General features: G+C 39.2%; 1 protein-coding gene and 1 long non-coding RNA gene across 10 annotated transcripts in view; one reads left to right on the top strand and one right to left on the bottom strand.

The window, feature by feature from the left end:
- LOC149940976 (muscle calcium channel subunit alpha-1-like) overlaps window positions 1-17926 on the top strand; it is a 135357-nt gene that overhangs the window by 52107 nt on the left and 65324 nt on the right. The gene's annotated exons all lie outside the window — the stretch shown is intronic.
- On the bottom strand, window positions 4972-9801 carry LOC149940978 (uncharacterized). The gene is made up of 3 exons (XR_016481104.1): window positions 9714-9801; window positions 5101-5251; window positions 4972-5025 (listed from the first exon to the last, which is right to left on the bottom strand). It is a non-coding gene; the product is annotated as an uncharacterized LOC149940978 (long non-coding RNA).

Below are 17926 nucleotides of genomic sequence, written 5' to 3'. Positions count from 1 at the left end.
CCGATTTTTCGGAGGTCACGTGCCGGAAGTGGGTAATCGCTTCGTTACAAAACAAGTAACCGGAAATCTCTCTCAATTCGAATCTAGGGTGCGGAGTTCTATATTATCTTTGAAACATGTGGATATGTCTTTAGAGTTTAATTACGTAGGGTTAATATCTAAATTCCTTATCGCAGTTATTGTTTTTATTTCTACACTCAATACGATAAAAGAATGTACTCCTTTGTTTACGGAGTAAACATTCTGGAAAGTACTTTAAACCGAATTTAATATCTAACATCTAAAAAGAAATGAGTAACCAACACACGTTCCACGATTAAAAGCGAAAAAGTTCTGATCGTAAAACTCTTTCAAAATGGCCATTTTCTTAAATAACGTCTGACATGGCATGGCCGGGATCTCCACATACGCGTGGTTGAAACTTTCTCGAGGATGACGGAGATGAAAGAGGCCGAACGAGGCGAAAAGCGAATGACGGAAGAGCGGGAGCAAGGATGGGCTAGAGAGGGGGGTGGGCTAGAGAGGGGGTGGGCTATTTTCAAGATCTCTTCGAGAGTTTTGCTTTTTTTTGTCTCGGGCTCTTCGGGTGAGTTTCCGACTGAAATCCCTCCTTGTTACGTAGCTGCTTTCCTCAAAAAAAAAAATACCACTCGATCGAGGACCGCGAATTTTCTTTCCTACCTTCTGGTAAGCCCACTGGCCATTCCTCCTGGGCTCCTCGTACCCCCGTATTGAACCTTCTCCTTCGCACCCTCCCGCACGCACTCATATACAGAGTCTGGGCTTTCTTTAGGGCACTCGGTTCAGGCTCTTTCTAGGGTTGTATTTGGCGAATCCGGGATGGAGTTTTCTCTATTTTTTAATAGAAGAAAGCTAGCCACGTCAACTCTGCCTCTCTTCTTGCCGTTTCTTAGAACAAAGTCGGAGATCACCCGATACCTCGCTCAAAGGCCGTGTTGGAAACAGCGTATTGGGCTCGGCTTTCTCGGTAACTATCCCTATAATTTCCTCCCGCCGTTCGGACCAAGTTTTGGAAAATGAGAAATCCTGATTTAGCTCTTTTATTTTGGTCGCTCTTCGTCGAAAGTTAGACGAAACTGCTTCCTTTTTCCTTTCACTAGTTACCGAACTTTCATCATGTTTTGTTTCAAGATATATTTCTTCCGCTGAATTGTTACTTTTATAGTATGCCACTCTTCTTTCTTTAGTTAGACGGAGGACAAGTCCGTTTGGTTCATTGTCAAAAGCGTCCTTACGCGCACCCATCCAATTAACCTTTTACGGTCATTTTTATCAATAAGAAAAGTTGATATCCAATGTTTTTTCCAAAAAACCAGTACGGTTAAATTTAGTTCCGTTGTAAACAGCGTAGTGAAGTAATTAAAAGCAAAATAAGGTGTTTGAGCAAGAGCTCCTTAAAAAATTCAGCGTGGGCAAGTAGCCAAATCTCAAAGGTGTCCTAAAATCAAACTTTGCTGAAAGTAAGCGTCGAAAACCGTTTTTCGCCATTGACGGAAAGTTTTCCGTTAGTATTTTACCGCGGGGTTAAACAGCGGTCTTTCCGTAACATTTTCCGTCGAGTGCGAAAACAACCGAGCAATAAATTTAGCAAAGAGATAAGAGGATAATTTATACACGTCAAAAGTTGATCCTTAAAACGTCAGCCCGTTCTGAATTAATTAAGCATCACGTCGAAATGCGTTTCAGGCCAAACACGTATGTTTTGTTTAAATCGACTTGATACGTCATTAACATAATCGGTAAACGATTTTATTCCAAAGACTGGAAAAAAGAACTCGAAAGTTGAAATAATCGATTGCCCCCCAGTAGATACGCCACTGAGATTCAAATTCTAGTCGGATCTCTTGCTGGGTCGGTTGTTCCAGGAGGTGTGTCCAGGGGCGTTGCTAGGATTTTGGTTCGGGGGGGAGGGAGGGCACGCGATTGAAGAAAATGAAAAAAAAAAACAATTGTTCATACAACCATACGTTTAGGGAGACACAACGGGCACATGCCTCCTGACCACGCCTTTTGATGTGGCTAAATTTAGCAACTATTTCCAATTTTAATTGTTTCATAATCCTTTCACAAACCATTTAATCTAATCTTACCCGTACCTTAACCTAACCTAACCTTAAAATGACCTAAATTAACTAAGAAGCTGCGAAAAACGAATATCTTGGACGTTTAATCCAAGAATCGGCCTCCGAAATTGAGATTGGTGCCGCAGAAAACAGTAACAGCTACTACTTAAAGGGGAACGGTCAAGCTTTAACCAGTTAGATAGCCCTATAGCCCGTTAAAAACTAAAATTTATGGCGATAACCGCATCAAAAAATATTGAGTGGTTAATTTTTAATAAAATAAAGAAATTTCGGGAAATTGAAAAGCGCGCGTCCGTCGCGACACCTGCTGAGAAATCGGTGAGACAGAAAAACAACATAAAAGCGCGCACTGCTGAAGACGCGAAAGATTTGTTTTGCACGCGCGGCGCGTTTCAGTTTTACGAGACCTAAGCCTAAATTGCGCGATTTTAAAAGTTAGGATAGTTCGCAAATCGCTCACTAAGTTGCTGCTGGCGCTGGCGATACACATTAAGATGGCGGTGAAAATTCAAACCCAAATACTTGGCGTTATTTTGCGTTTCAACTTTTTAGACCAAAAACTATTTTTTCAAGACAAAATAAGGTACGTGTAAGTATATTGAACGTCTTTTTGATCTTTTGATATGCAAATAAGGCGATATTTGGAAAAGCTTGACCGTTCCCCTTTAAGATGAAAAACGTGTATTTAGTAACCGTGGCTACTTGGAAGTTTTACAGGTTTCTAACTTAAATAATAGCATCGTCCATTATCGCTTATTGGAAGAAAAAATAATAGTAATTGGTGTCGCAGTTTTGCAAAATGGGCATGTGCCAGTTACGGCCTGGCATAAATAAAGATGCGAGGGGGGAATTACAGAAACCGCCACAGAGGGGGACCACGGAGGGGTGGAGGAGTCGATCAAAGGACGAGCGGCGGCCAAGGCGCGAGCGGGGAAGCGTTATTCAGATTACGGAAAACGTTAAAAAACGATTAATTACACGCGCTCCATTTATAACTTCTAGAGAATGAAAACTCCCAATTTAAATTTCCGGCGTAAAAGTCGATTTTAAAACAATATATCCATTATTAAAACCTCCGTAATTGATATGTAAAATTTCGACTCCAAAACAAACTTATTTAATGGAATCGTTTTGGAAATTCTTGAGCAAACGAAATGGCTCAATTTCGAGAAGAGTTCAATTTACGGCGGAAAAAAAAGAATGATTCCTAATTCCACTTTCGCCTCGCGAATTGAGATAAAGCTTTTGCCAAACAATTCTTCAATTTCTCACTCGTAAAAATTTATATTTATTTTTTTTCAAAGGGGAAAACGTTCTTTAACGTAGCTTTGTTGAGCCTGGCGCGTTCATCTAATGGAGGTCCGTCATAAAAAAGCGAGCCAGCCAAAAAGATAAAATGGCGAATACAGGACTTCTATGTATATGGTCACGTAGAGACTTTGGACGCGCGATCGCCATATTTTTTATAGTTGGTTGACCTATACTACGAACCGAGTTTTACCCGTCACTATCGTTAAAGTATAGGTACCCGCGCTATTCCCGCGCTTTTACTGTAAGGTAAACACGGACTTCTTAGTTCGCTAGTCGTAGGACGGTACGGTGGATGGCAGATAAGGCGTAGGTTCCAACCTCGATCTCGACTGCCAGGTGATACAGGGGCCATCGTAGCGACGAGGAACGCGGGAAAGGCGTCCTTACAGTTAGCCTCGGACATAAGTCATTGTTATGTCAGTAACGTGCGCGAGGCCCCCTTCCCCGTCCGTTTCCTAAAAACCTTTCGTCCAAATTGCTCTTGGCCACCTTCACCCGAAATGAGCCATCTCGCGCGGTACTGTTCCAAATAACACCAAACAATAGAATGTCGCTAATACTTGCAAATAATTAAAAATATTTCAATAAAAGTACGCGAAATTTAATGGGACCATTTGTACCATACAAAATACGATAGATGGCAGTGGTGGGCGCTGTTACTCCGCTCGTGCTAATCTAAAGCTGAAACGTCGCACCTGCTTTAACGTGGCGTACTTTTAATGGACCCTACTTTAATAGTAAGTCGATTCAATTAAAATTACATCATAAGTAACTCCTTCCGCGTTGAGTTTGCAAGTTCTCTCCGCACTGGTTAAAGGGGTTTTCCCTTTCCATAAAGAACTTGTAGACGTTAATGGTAATAGTAATTAAGTATGAAGGGTTTGCCACCATCATTCTACATAATGTAACACAGACACCTGATTTAAACGCAATAAAAGTCGCCTCGGGTATTAGCCAGCTTATTATTATTATTATAAGATTTGTCCATAAGTATGATAATTCATATTCTTCATATAAAAAATATAATTAACAAACTAATTTTTTTTAATATTTCCCTTTTAAAGCTTAGTGGACCTTTTTGACTTGGCGTTTTTTCCAATCCAACGGTGACTCCTGTCAATTTCGCACACTATTCGATTTTCTTCACCTTCGACGTCATTCTGTTAAATGCTTTCATTAAAAAATAATTTCTTAAAGTACTTTACGGTACAAATTAATAGACTTATGACATATCTGCATTTTACAGTCTTTAAGCGTTGAGTATAGGTGATTATGAAAAATATCGGTGGTCACGTGATTTGGTTAAGTACTACCAAGTTGAAAGTATCAAAACTGGCCCTTATTGTAAATTCGTCTGGCTAGTTGGGCAAGGGTTAGCGAGATTTCTATTATTTCATTGTTCAATCGAAAGGATTTTTCGTTTTTCGTTTTGAGAGAAGTTTGCAAAGTCGTTAAATTAAGGTAATTGATTTATTAAATGAAATATTTTTAAATTCTATCCAAATAGATTTTAATTCATTTTCAGGAATAATGGAAACATGTATGTAAATATAACCTTGTGTCTTCTATTAAAATTGGGCTTGTTTCTTTATCAATACTTGGTCTAGAACTATAAGAAATAAAAAAAATATATAATAAATTTGTTAACTTTATGTATTTTTAATAATTTTAGAAAAATACTAACTTTTCAAACAATCAATCCATGGTTGGTGCTTTTTACTAAACGCGGACGACCGCGGGCCTCGGTAGGTGCAGACGAATTTAAGCAGCCGACGCTTTGTCAAAAAATAACCAACTCCCGTGAGCCTCTGCGCGCAATTCTTTTTCATAATCACCTATTAGTAAAGAAAGTTTAGTTGACGGCTTGAAATACATATTCTTCCAGCTATAAAGAATCGTGCAAAGATATACGGAGCACAACCCGATAAAATAAGGGCTAAACCGTTTTTCGGGCCATAAAAAAATGGCTTCTATTATCGATAGTGGCTGCTCCTTACACGGTAGTAAGCAGCCGCGTTACGTATACCCCAACAAAGGCTTACCTGGCGAAAAGAAACGGATTCTGACGTATTGGAGAGGTTAAGAACGAAAAATACGTCTATAGATATCGTCGAGGCATTTTCAACGCCTAAAACCTTCGAGCGGCTACTCGCGTTAGGCTGAAGATACGCCTGTAAAAAAGGCCAATTACCTCGAAGTGTTCTCCAGCTATAGCTCGTACTTCGAACCGCAATCCCAGGTGAACCTGACTCGAAACCATTGGCCGAGGCGCGTGAGCGGTTTATTTCTGTTTTTACGAATATTACGTAAGACTATCGCGTTTGGAATGATAAGCTTAGAATTCTCGCGTACAGCGCCGTTCCCGGGTGCGGACGATATCGCGAAGAAAGAAAAGAAGGCTGCCAGACTCGACTACGATCTCGCTGTTGGCCGGCCGTCTTTGTTTTCTGTTTCGGAGTAGGTGGAATAGATGCACGTTTCTCGGTACGGTATTCGGCAGACGGTAATAACAATAAGAGTCGCGAACAAAAAATTCAGATGGTCAAATTGGCTTTCCGTGTAAGCTAAAAGAAGCTTCTTTTTGAAACGCGGAAAGAATGGCCTTGTTTTTGGGCCTAAATCGATGAAAAATGTAAAATGTAATGTTTTAGATCTTTTCCGTGACACGATTTCTATTGTTTTCAAATTACCAGCTACCAACTGCAAAATTGTAAAAACGCGTAAAAAATACGGAGGATTTAAAATAAATTCGGTATGGAAATAAAAAATGTAGCTTGGTTTTCCCCGTAGAGACTCCGTAATAGATCGATTACAAAGATGAGTGGGCGAAATTTCCTACCCCTATCTTGCGAAAACTCGTTTTCCGTCGAGGGAAGGAAATTTTAACCCACTGACCTTTGGACCACCTTCCAAGTCTTCGCAAAATCAATCTATTTCATTCTAAATCATTTAAGTTTTAAATTAGATTAGATTATATTACATTCGGCGAATGGAATTAATAAGGTAACGAATTTCAATAAAAAAACCTACCTACATTAGGAATAATTCCCAAATATAAAAGATATTTCGAAACTTTTGTATAGGTTCGCTAAAAACTATTTTTGGCAAAGTATTTTCATTGGCGCGCGTTTAAAACTATTACTAAGCTTCGGCGGGTCGTGATAAGAGAATTTGCCAGTATAATGTGGCCGCCGAGAGAGTAGACTCAGTGTCGTAAGTTTTAATGGAGCCGACAAATCAGCCCCCGGATTTTACACGCCTCTCTTATACGACCAAAAACGTCTATATCTCGACAGTAGCTAAATGCCCTCGGAAGAGGTACGGGCTACGACGTTGGAGAACGAGCGTAAGTCAAGTGAAAAAGGGAGAAAAGACGAAGGGATGGTAGACGGAGCGCGGTGGTATCTCTACGATTCTCGAAATGTCTTTAATAAAGAGTAATTTGCGGAGGAGACGGCCCGCGAGGATGTGTAAAGACGGTCGCCTTGGAAACCAATAATCGAGGCCCTTTTAAAGTTCCGCGGGCCTGTTTTTAAAAAGGCCTTTTCGCCGCGGCCACCCCCGCCGACCTTATCGCCGAGAACGCTTCTCTTCCGGTTGAGTTCCCTTTTGCCAACTTTGGCCGTCCTCCGCTTGCGAAGAAATCTGCCGCAAAACCCCTCGCTTTCAATAAAGTGGCGCGGAATTATGCCGGGGAGAACCCGACTTTTCCATACATATATCCGATAATAAATCCCTTTCTTTCATTCTAAATCCGCGCGTTTTCCGGGGTCACGGGGCTAGCGCGGCTCATTTTTCTTTGCCGTCATGCCACGCGCAAACTCTACGTATATACTCTTCGGTTTCAAAATATATAATAATAGAGACGAGATACTTCAAGACTAAAAAATTTTTTTAATTAGAATAACAAAATTATAAGATCATAATTTTATTCAATTAATTTTTAAAATGGCGAGCTTTCGAACCGAGGTTCCTTTTCGAGCCGTTGTTTCATACCTACTGAATCGAACCGAGGTTCCTTTTCAAGCCGTTGTTTCATACCTACTGAATCGAACCGAGGTTCCTTTTCAAGCCGTTGTTTCATACCTACTGAATCGAACCGAGGTTCCTTTTCAAGCCGTTGTTTCATACCTACTGAATCGAACCGAGGCTCCTTTTCAAGCCGTTGTTTCATACCTACTGAATCGAACCGAGGTTCCTTTTCAAGCCGTTGTTTCATACCTACTGAATCGAACCGAGGCTCCTTTTCAAGCCGTTGTTTCATACCTACTGAATCGAACCGAGGTTCCTTTTCAAGCCGTTGTTTCATACCTACTGAATCGAACCGAGGTTCCTTTTCAAGCCGTTGTTTCATACCTACTGAATCGAACCGAGGTTCCTTTTCAAGCCGTTGTTTCATACCTACTGAATCGAACCGAGGTTCCTTTTCAAGCCGTTGTTTCATACCTACTGAAAACGTAGGTATGAAACAACGGCTCGAAAAGGAACCTCGGTTCGAAAGTCGCCATTTTTAAAATTAATTGAATAAAATTATGATGTTATAATTTGGTTATTTTAATTTAAAAAAAATTTAGTCATAAAGTATCTCGTCTCTAATATTAAACTATCCTTAAAGGGTCTACGAAAATAGGTCGAAACTTTTAGATTGAGGGATACGGTGTAGTAATAATGGTGGTTGGAATACTAATTGAAGAATGTGTTTTATAATCTAAGGATATTTCAGTGAACGCGACATTTGGATTTGCGTCTTTTCGTCCACCAAAAAGCGTATTATCGAATAAATCATAAATTTATATATTGTGAAACAAATAGTGAAATTTAACAATTGCATTTGGCGTTGGTTATGATCATCTCTCATAAAACAAACATCGAAATTAATAAACAATAAATTTAAAAAAAAAAACGAAATATGACGGGTTTTTTCCCGTAGATTACGTAAGTCTTCAACCGAAAAAGCAGTAAGGGTTGGAAAATCGTTTAACGGCTTAAAATGCTAATCGTAATAAAGCCGAAGAACGCGGTTTCGCGTCTCAAGCTCATTAATTTTGATATAATTAAAATTGAAGCTCTCGCTTCGACCGGCCGGCCGAACTTCAAATTAATTTGCTCGTTTCCCGGGCCTCGGATCCGTCGTTCCCGCGCCAATGAAGATTTTTCTCTCCTAATATGATAAGCCTTACTACGAACATCGCCAACGTCGTATTTACTCAAAAGGTTTGCCCTCATTTTCAAAGAACGATGGTCGCCTTTTCTAAACGGTATTTTTCAAACTTATATTACCTCCTGCAAAGCTTTACGTAGGCTAGAACGTAACTAAATACTACTAAAAATTGTGGTTTCTATATTTCGCATAGAAGATTGTCAATAATAATCAGTTAAACTAATACCCAAGGAACCATAAGTAGTGTTCAAGTAGTCAAAGCAAATCCTAAAAATATAAAGGAAATAGTAAAGGCATGTTCTTTAAACGGAATTAATTGCAACTCGATTATTTATAAATTTTGGGAACCACTGAAAAGTGGATTTGTTATAATATTATTTACCAATAATAAAAAGTGACTTTGTTATAATATTAATTACCAATAAAAAGTGACTTTGTTATAATATTAGTTACCAATAAAAAGTGACTTTGTTATAATATTAATTACCAATAAAAAGTGACTTTGTTATAATATTAGTTACCAATAATAAAAAGTGACTTTGTTATAATATTAATTACCAATAAAAAGTGACTTTGTTATAATATTAATTACCAATAAAAAGTGACTTTGTTACAATATTAATTACCTATAAAAAGTGACTTTGCTATAATATTAATTACCAATAAAAAGTGACTTTGTTACAATATTAATTAACAATAAAAAGTGACTTTATTACAATATTAATTACCAATAAAAAGTGACTTTGTTATAATATTAGTTACCAATAAAAAGTGACTTTGTTATAATATTAATTACCAATAAAAAGTGACTTTGTTATAATATTAGTTACCAATAAAAAGTGACTTTGTTATAATATTAATTACCAATAAAAAGTGACTTTGTTATAATATTAATTACCAATAAAAAGTGACTTTGTTATAATATTAGTTACCAATAAAAAGTGACTTTGTTATAATATTAATTACCAATAAAAAGTGACTTTGTTATAATATTAGTTACCAATAAAAAGTGACTTTGTTATAATATTAATTACCAATAAAAAGTGACTTTGTTATAATATTAGTTACCAATAAAAAGTGACTTTGTTATAATATTAATTACCAATAAAAAGTGACTTTGTTATAATATTAATTACCAATAAAAGGTGACTTCGCCGGTGACTTCGCCGGTTGTAAATATCTTCCTCATTATTTAACCAATTTTATTGGTTAAGTTTCGAGGTCTGAAATAAAAATACTCTCTTTACATAATAATAACTAAATACAAATTCTAAACTTGTCCACCGAAGTCACGTAGTTGCACCGTGCGGCTACTTATTCCTTCATAGGCGAATGGCCTCGTTGACCTCATTCGGTACTGTTGTTGAGGGGACATTGCGGAGTAAATACAAAGCGCGTATACTTCGCAGCGGCGAAATATCATTTAGATTAAACGAAGGATAACCGTACCTTTGCACCTTTGAAACAGATCACGCTCTTTACCTCATTTGAATATAAATATTATTTTTAAGAGTGTCGCGTTAAGACCAGAGTCCCCCCGTCACTGTTCTTTCCCCTTCTCCGTAGTCGTCCTATTATTTACAGCTCGCGACGCAATTATAAGAGAACAAAGGAATTTCAAAGTTCTCTAAACGGAATATCAAAACGAGGAATAGAATACATCCCTTTTCCAGATTGAGCTTAAACATTCTCTCGGAGATCATTCTGAACGTACACGTCGAAACGCAGTTGCTCCACACTTTTCTTTGTTTATACGCATCAAGAATTAAGAAATGTATAGGTCTAGGTTCCATTGGGATGGTGATACGAAAGCGCGCCGAGAAAAAGGCGGGGCTTAACTACGTCAAGTGTAAGACATAACACGACATTTCTAATTCATTGGCTCGAGGTTTGACGCGAAAAGAATGCGTCGTCATAGCAACAAATAGGCGATCTTCCCGCGCAAAATAGGCTTATAAAACAATGGATTTAAAAACCTCAATTTGTTATCGTACCGAGCGTATCGTACTTAATATTTTAAAGTAATTATAATGTTCTTCGTGAAAGAAGTGTAGTGATACCTAATTTCAGGTATTTGTATGGTTATAAAAGAGATAATCAGGTAAGCTAATAATATAATAACCATGACTAGGCTTAATGACGAGTATTCGTCGAATTAGGGTAGCGAGGCGCGTGTTTCAAGTGAATAACATTTAAATAAAATCGAAGAAGCATTTCTTCCCCCGCCCTGAATTCGACCAATGTTTGTATAAATTCAGCATTTTTTTTCCAAGCGAAAAACGTAGATTTCAATAGCATAAACGTTAATACTCTATAAATTACTCAATACCATTTTTAAGAAATTTTATCATTTAATTTTGGTCTTCGTTATTATCAAGTCATAAAAAGTGTAAACCTCTGTATTTCACATTTCTGACAAAAATACCCCGAACGGACAAATTGAGACACCCTGTACACAGACAAAGAAGTTAATGCGCGTGTCTTAGGGCAAATTAAAAACAAATAACGTAGCAAAAACCGTTTTTCGATGTAATTAATTATATTCCATTCGTTTTAGTTTTCTGGCATTGAGTATAATTTAATTACAAAGAATTAGCCGAGATATCCGCCTCAATATCTTGACCATACGAAACTAAAAGAACCGAGTATCTCGCGCGTGTCCGTACCGCTGTCAACAGACCACGATTTATACGCCGCGAGAATAAGTTTAACGGCGTAAAAGATACATGTATAACTAATCCTAACAGTATACGCGCAAACACCGGAACAGACTTTACCGTCTCCGTCACTTTTGACCCGGCATTTGGTGGGCGGTTGACTGGTTCTACGGAGATTACTTTCCATTAGACGCTGGGTTGGGCGCTAAGCCAGGCTAACACCTATTAGGGAGGGGGTTTCGTGCCAGACTGGAGGCGCGCGTACTCCGAACAAGCTTATCCTATTAAAATCTCCACCGACGCCCGAAAAACTTTTTCCCTAAGCAGGGCAACAAAATAAACACGCCGAAAAGGGATTTAACAGGTCGCGTGGTGTTGTCATGACAACCATTAACTGGCCCTTCTCTCTCTCTCCTCTTCCCAAATATACTTATTAATCGCCGGCGTAAAACGTCCCGTCGCCCATTCCCGCTTAAACGAAAGTAATTCCATCTACTGGTAATCCCAAATGAGATAAATTCAGAAACCCTGCCCCGTAGACGATTTTAATCAAAATAATTTATGAACGTTGATTAACGGGAATTTCGTGACAAGGATACGTAATGCGATATTTCGAAAATACAAAGCCTTGTTTGGTCTATTTTTGACCTACAAACTCCTGTAGAAGTGTTCCACACGCCATACCCTTTCCCAAATTGAGTCCCTTTTACATCAGAGAGGAGCTATTCTCACAGGATATTATCATTTTGTTTGAATTTTGAAGATTGAAAATTAATATATACACACAAATTTAAAAAATACAAAAGTGGAAAATTACGAATACGAATTTTAGTTAACCCTACAATTAAAAAGATGATTTTAACTTTGCAGGCGGAATACTGTTTACGATAAATTTGATGTGGTGCAGTTTGCTCGGGTATTCCTCCTCGCGCACCTGTCGCACCACCAGGCCTTAAGAATGGCCTTGGTAGTGGGTAGGTAGACGGTAGTGTGGTCCTCGTCCAGCGCTAAGCGACCGGCAAGGGCTGCGGTGTTTGGTACGATTTCATGGATGGTCCTAAATCACGAACACACTATCAGGATGCGCGCTAAGGTCTCTTCCTCTTCAGGCCAGACCAGGCAGGCGGGAACCTCCCCAAACACCTCCGAAAGTCGCTTCGCTGCGTGGAGCGATCCACTTCGCGCCTGAAATAGTAACTGGTTACTAACACCATTCGAATATATCGTTCTTTGGATCTATAATGCGTCAGACTCGGATGCGCAGCGACTTCCTCCTCCCATTTCCGTTGTACTACCTCCAAAACTCCTTTCTCAACTATGGAGCGTCATTCCTGTTCCTACTTAGCGTGTTTTTCCCATAGTAACCATCAAGGAAGGAGAGCTGTTTATACCACCGAGAATTTAAACCCGTCAAGTGGACGTAATCAAATACCCGCTTGGTTATCCGGTTGGGGTCCATGTATATCACCCTTCCCAGGTAATTTAGCTTACTTTTGGCCGCTCGCTCTTTGAAGGAAGACCAAGTCAGTTCCCCCTTTATGACTGTTTTGGCTGTAAGGAAGTTTCCCCCGACCGCCGCCTTTACAACCTCACGCTGCATCTGTTCCAATTTTCGTATGGTAGGCTCCTTGAAACTCAGGACACCATTGCCATAAGTGAAAGCGGGCACCTACTCCTTTCTACAGTGAACGGGTAGTAGAGGCGACATTGTACGTATGAGAACCCTTATGTCGGGCAGTCCCAGACAGTCTTCCACCTTTCCCCAACAGCGACTGCTCTCGCGGCGCTAAGTAGTCGTCAGATATGCCGATTTTCACGCCCAGGTAGACCGCTTCTTCTGTGTAAGGAATGGCTGCCCCTTGAATGTGGATATCTGGGTACGTAAATGGTATTCGGGGGTCCGTAGCTAGGATGACACATTTACTGGGGCTGGTTCGCGACCTCAGCAATGTCGACAGTGATGAACAGCGCTTCTATGATGACTCGAACCTTAGAATAGGATGTATGGATTAACGCGCATCCTTTATCGAGGACACCGAGACGCCGTTCGAGCGGAACGAGGTAAAGAGCGAAGAGTAGTGGCAACATGGGGCAGTCTTGTTTCAGGCCAACCTTGCTCTCGACGAAGGGCCTGGAGATGACGGAAGTATGTAACTGGGAGTCGCGAAGAGTTTTGTGCCGCTCACCGTATCGTAGGCTTTCAAATAGTGGATCTGAACCCCTCCGATCTCTTCGAAGTTCTCCGATAATTCGACGATCTTCCACAAACGTTTGCGGATGGTTCTTTTGTAGTCGGGACAGACACTGCGATACTGAAATGGGGTCTTTGTCCACACCTTTGAAAATCAGTCTAATCTCTGTCCAAGCCCACGACTCCGGAACGCCGTTGGTGTTCATGATGTTGGTGAATATCTTCCATAAAGCCTGACGGCCTTGGACATCAGCTCATTTGTTAGTACGTCCTCCCCCAACCGCTTTGTCCGTCTTCAATTTCTCTATGGTTTCATTCAACTCGTGGAAAGTTATGGGGGTCATCGGTGCAGGTAATGTCAGAGACTCGCGTGTTGAGGCTGTCGGTAATACGCAGATAATCATCAGCTTGGACCAGTTTTAATATCGGAAGCTCGAGTAATTGGAGTATGCTGACCAACTTCCTGTTGCCAGAAAAAAATTCCCGCCAACCTTAAAGCATCTTTTATGGCACTCTCGGTGTGATCTTAAGCGCTACCAACTCTTTAACCGACTTCTGAGGCAAGTAATTGTTGATGACGGCTTATTTGCATGGCGGCCGCTCCGAAGGGCGCTTTTAAATTTACCCAAATCCAAAGTTCAATAAAATCATTTTTGTCTAAATTAGTGTAGTTATAAAATAAAGGCGTACATAAACATTTTAATATAACCCTTGGCTTACAAAAAAAAAAACACTAAAGTCAATTCTTCCAATTAGTTTAATACTTTAAAAAACATTTCCTTTATTTAATTTTCAATTTAAACCGAATTGTTTTCGACAAATAATAACTGTCAGCAAATATTCGAGATGTTAAGCAAAGCTCGATTTGAACGCTTCGAGAACACTGCCAAGTAAGACAGTCTAAACGTTCGCAAATCGCGGTGGATGCCTTTACAAGCTGCCATCAATACCATCGAGTGCTGAACCCCGCTATTTATACCTATACCATCGCCCATACCTACGAAAGGGAAGTAAAGAAAAATCTAGTTTTCAAATAGGAGGGAGGAATCCGGATCAAAAGACTCAAAATGTGCGGGAGGGGGGGTAGCGACGAGTATAAAGGCGAAGAGGAAAAAAAGGGGAAGAGGCGAGACATTCTTTTCTGATATCTCTTCGGCGCGAGCTCGTTCTTGCACGGTAATTTCTTTTGAATTCAGTCTTATAGCCCGAAAGAGGATTTTCTGATCCCGTTTCATAGAAAATCATTTCTTTTATTCGCCATTCAAGATTCCGAAGGAAAAATAACGCCAACGCCACCACCGACGCCGACAGATTATTCATATTTTCATTTATTTCCGATAAAAGAAATCGTTAGAAGTATGCGAAAGAGTTTATAAAAGAGAGTATTCAAATCCGATTTCAAACCGCGTTTACCTTTTTGATATTGAATATCCGTAACAAATATTTACATACAAAGGATGTTTCTGATATATAAATAATTTGAAGGAAATTTATGCAACCATTATTGGCTAAAATTTAATTGCAAAAGTCTGATAAATGCAGGTTCTCAAGTGCTTCTATCCAAATTAATGGGTTTCAAAAAGCTACCCCTCATACCATATCTACCGATCAATAATTGGATAGCTATTTTATTATTTACTTTGTCACACTTTATCATCCATTTTCGTGAGACATTTTTAACTAATTTACTGTCTATAATTTTGTTCCAAACATATCAAGGAAACACTGTATAAGTTATGACCACATTGAAGTCGATTCTTTTAATACTAGAAGTTGCTTGCTAAAAAAATATATCAATAGGTATAATAAGATAATTTTTCCTGGGACTAGACTTTAGCCAAATTATTCTTCGTAAACAAAAAACATTTATTTTTAGCTATGTTTATTTATCTAACGCGTATTAGATGGAATTAAATTAGAATTGTTCGGGCGAAATCGATAAAAATCATCAAAGAAACTTTATTGAGAAAAAAACCGAAATAATCTAAATAAAGTTATTTTTTAGAAACTTTATCCGATTAGACTGTTTCGCTACCGGAGTATAAGTTAGAAGGTAAACGTTCCGTAGATGCTGGGGATGCCGAACCGATATCCAATTCGATACTGATGAAAAGGAAAAAGATACGAGAGAAAACTAAATAGAATCGAAAGGCGTTGAAAAAAAGTATCTCTTCCAGTGAATCTTTCAAATGGTAACAAGGTATCTTTTCCGCCGGTAGATACACGCGAGCAGTAAGCAATAGAGATAGATGAGCCACCCTTTTGAGATGGCTGACAAATTACGGAAAGGGCGAGCTCCCCATTCAAAACTAGCTCTCCAAAAAACTCTCCAAAGGCGGATCACTTTTTGAGACTCCGAGCTCGATCGTCGCATTAGTCAAAAAGACTACGTATATGGCCACGAAAAACCAACGTGATGGTACGAGCGAAGCCAAGAAATGGCTTGAATGGCGTGTCGTTTAGTGTCGGGTAGCGATGCGCGGGGACAAAGGGGATGTTTGGCAGAGAAAAGCTCTCCGTCATGATGAACTTTATAACGCGCGCTACTCTCTATCTTTTTTTTGTCGTAGTAGAAGAGATAGTTCTTCGCGCCATTGAACCGCTGATCGATCGTCGAGTCATCATCAATCGGGATTTTAGAGAAAAACTTAAAAATACTATTTATATAAAGTGCCTAGCCTCATAATGGCCAGTAATTTACTTTGGTCTTAAAATTTTTAAGATGATCCTGATTTAGTCCCTATTTGGGTTTTTGACCGCGTTCAGCTTTGCACCGGATTTGGTACACGACGACGTTGTTAGCCTGTAATACGTTTATTTTTCAATTAGCTTTGTAGCTTTAATTATGATTGGTTTAGTTTTGTAGAGTTAAAAAAATAATGTATTTGTTTTACGCTTACGGATAATGACTATGCCGTGATGATCCACTCTCGAAGTTTTTCCCGGCACGAGAAGGGGGGAAGGAAAACAGTCACCGACGTGTGCTTCAATCCCCTAGGAAGACGGAGGTTTTATGGAACCTATATAAGCAACAAACACAGCACCCCACACAAGGAGAACGCGACCCGTCAAAAGTCGTGCATTTTGTTGTGTACAGTTTTCATTGGTTAGACGCTTTAGCGCCTGCTGGCCTCGGAAGGGGAAAATTCGGAAATTGTCTTCCCCCCGCCCGTAAAACGTTCAGCGTAAAGTCTCGTCCAATGAAATTTGTACACAACACTGCGTAAGCGTGTTTAAAGGGAATATAACCTCAGGTATTTGGTGAGGATTACCAACGTTTGTAGCTCTGGCCGCTCTTGCCTCTGGCTTTTAAAAATGTTTGGCGCCACTGTACAGGGAAATTTTAAAAATTGAAGGGGTCTTCCATAAAGATTGCTTTGCAGGTTATATTTGTGTAATAACGTGTTTTATTAAATACACTTATTACGAAACATTAATTAAGCCTTTTATTGACTTCGAATATTTACACCTTCATACAAGTTAGGGAAGCGACAAGTTGTCCCTTGTTAAATCGACCAGTCCGCCCTCTAGTGAGCTACGCTTTAGCTACTGTTAATAATATCACAATATTCCCTTTAAAGGCTAGCTGCGTTCTCCTTGTGTTTGTTGCTCCTAGATGGAACCAATGAGATATAAGTCTGATTTGATTTTGTTGTGGAGAGAGAGGTGGATTAGGAGCAACGCTAAAAACCTGCTTAACATAGTCATTATCCCTAAATATAAATAAATACATTGTTGATTTAACCGATGCGTGTCGTTTTGGTGATTTATCGACAAAGTATATTAAAATTCAAAAAAGAAACGTAATCACACGTTAGACTAATTCTCACAATATGTCCTAAATCATTAACAATATAATTTTCATAAACAAAAGAAAACTCTATTATGGATTAAGAACTCTTTAAAGGGAATAGAACCTCAGGTATTTGGGGTGGAACGCCAACACTTCCACTATTGAATTCTTGCTCAAATTGTGGCAGCGTTTACCATAAAGAATGCGTTGAGGTTATATTCCCTTTATAGGGGAGATCAACAAGAGGTTTTTCAATCACTGAAAGGGTTTGCCTCCAAGATTGGAAATAAAATTTGTATGCCCAGTATCACTGTCCTACTTTGATCGTTAAAGTCTTTACGAAAACCGTTCATCTTTCAATAGACGCTTCAATAAAGCATCTTCAGGACCTGCATGTTACCGTTTATATAGTGCTTGTTGAAAAAAATGAAACTTTTCACCGGTACGTGTTTCCTTTTCACCGGTACGTGTTTCCTTTTAACCAGCTGGTTAAGGCTTAGCAAAAATACGACGTTCTATTTGCAGGTGAAAATTTTCCATTACTTCAACAAGCACCATATAAATAGTAACTTTCAAGTCCTGGCTCTCGGAAATATTACTTCTTGGCGATTTCCTTGAAGATGTTTTATTTAAGCGCCTATTAAACTAAAGATTATATTGGCATATAATTGCGTCCACGATTTTCGCTATTAATTTCATAGTCCCTCC

Source organism: Leiobunum rupestre, chromosome 6 (genome assembly GCF_980474605.1).
Source record: "Leiobunum rupestre chromosome 6, qqLeiRupe1.1.hap1, whole genome shotgun sequence".
In the NCBI taxonomy this organism is placed as follows: Eukaryota; Metazoa; Arthropoda; class Arachnida; order Opiliones; family Sclerosomatidae; genus Leiobunum; species Leiobunum rupestre.
The sequence above is the reverse complement of the archived record's forward strand: the minus strand, read 5'-3'. Positions and strand labels throughout refer to the sequence as shown.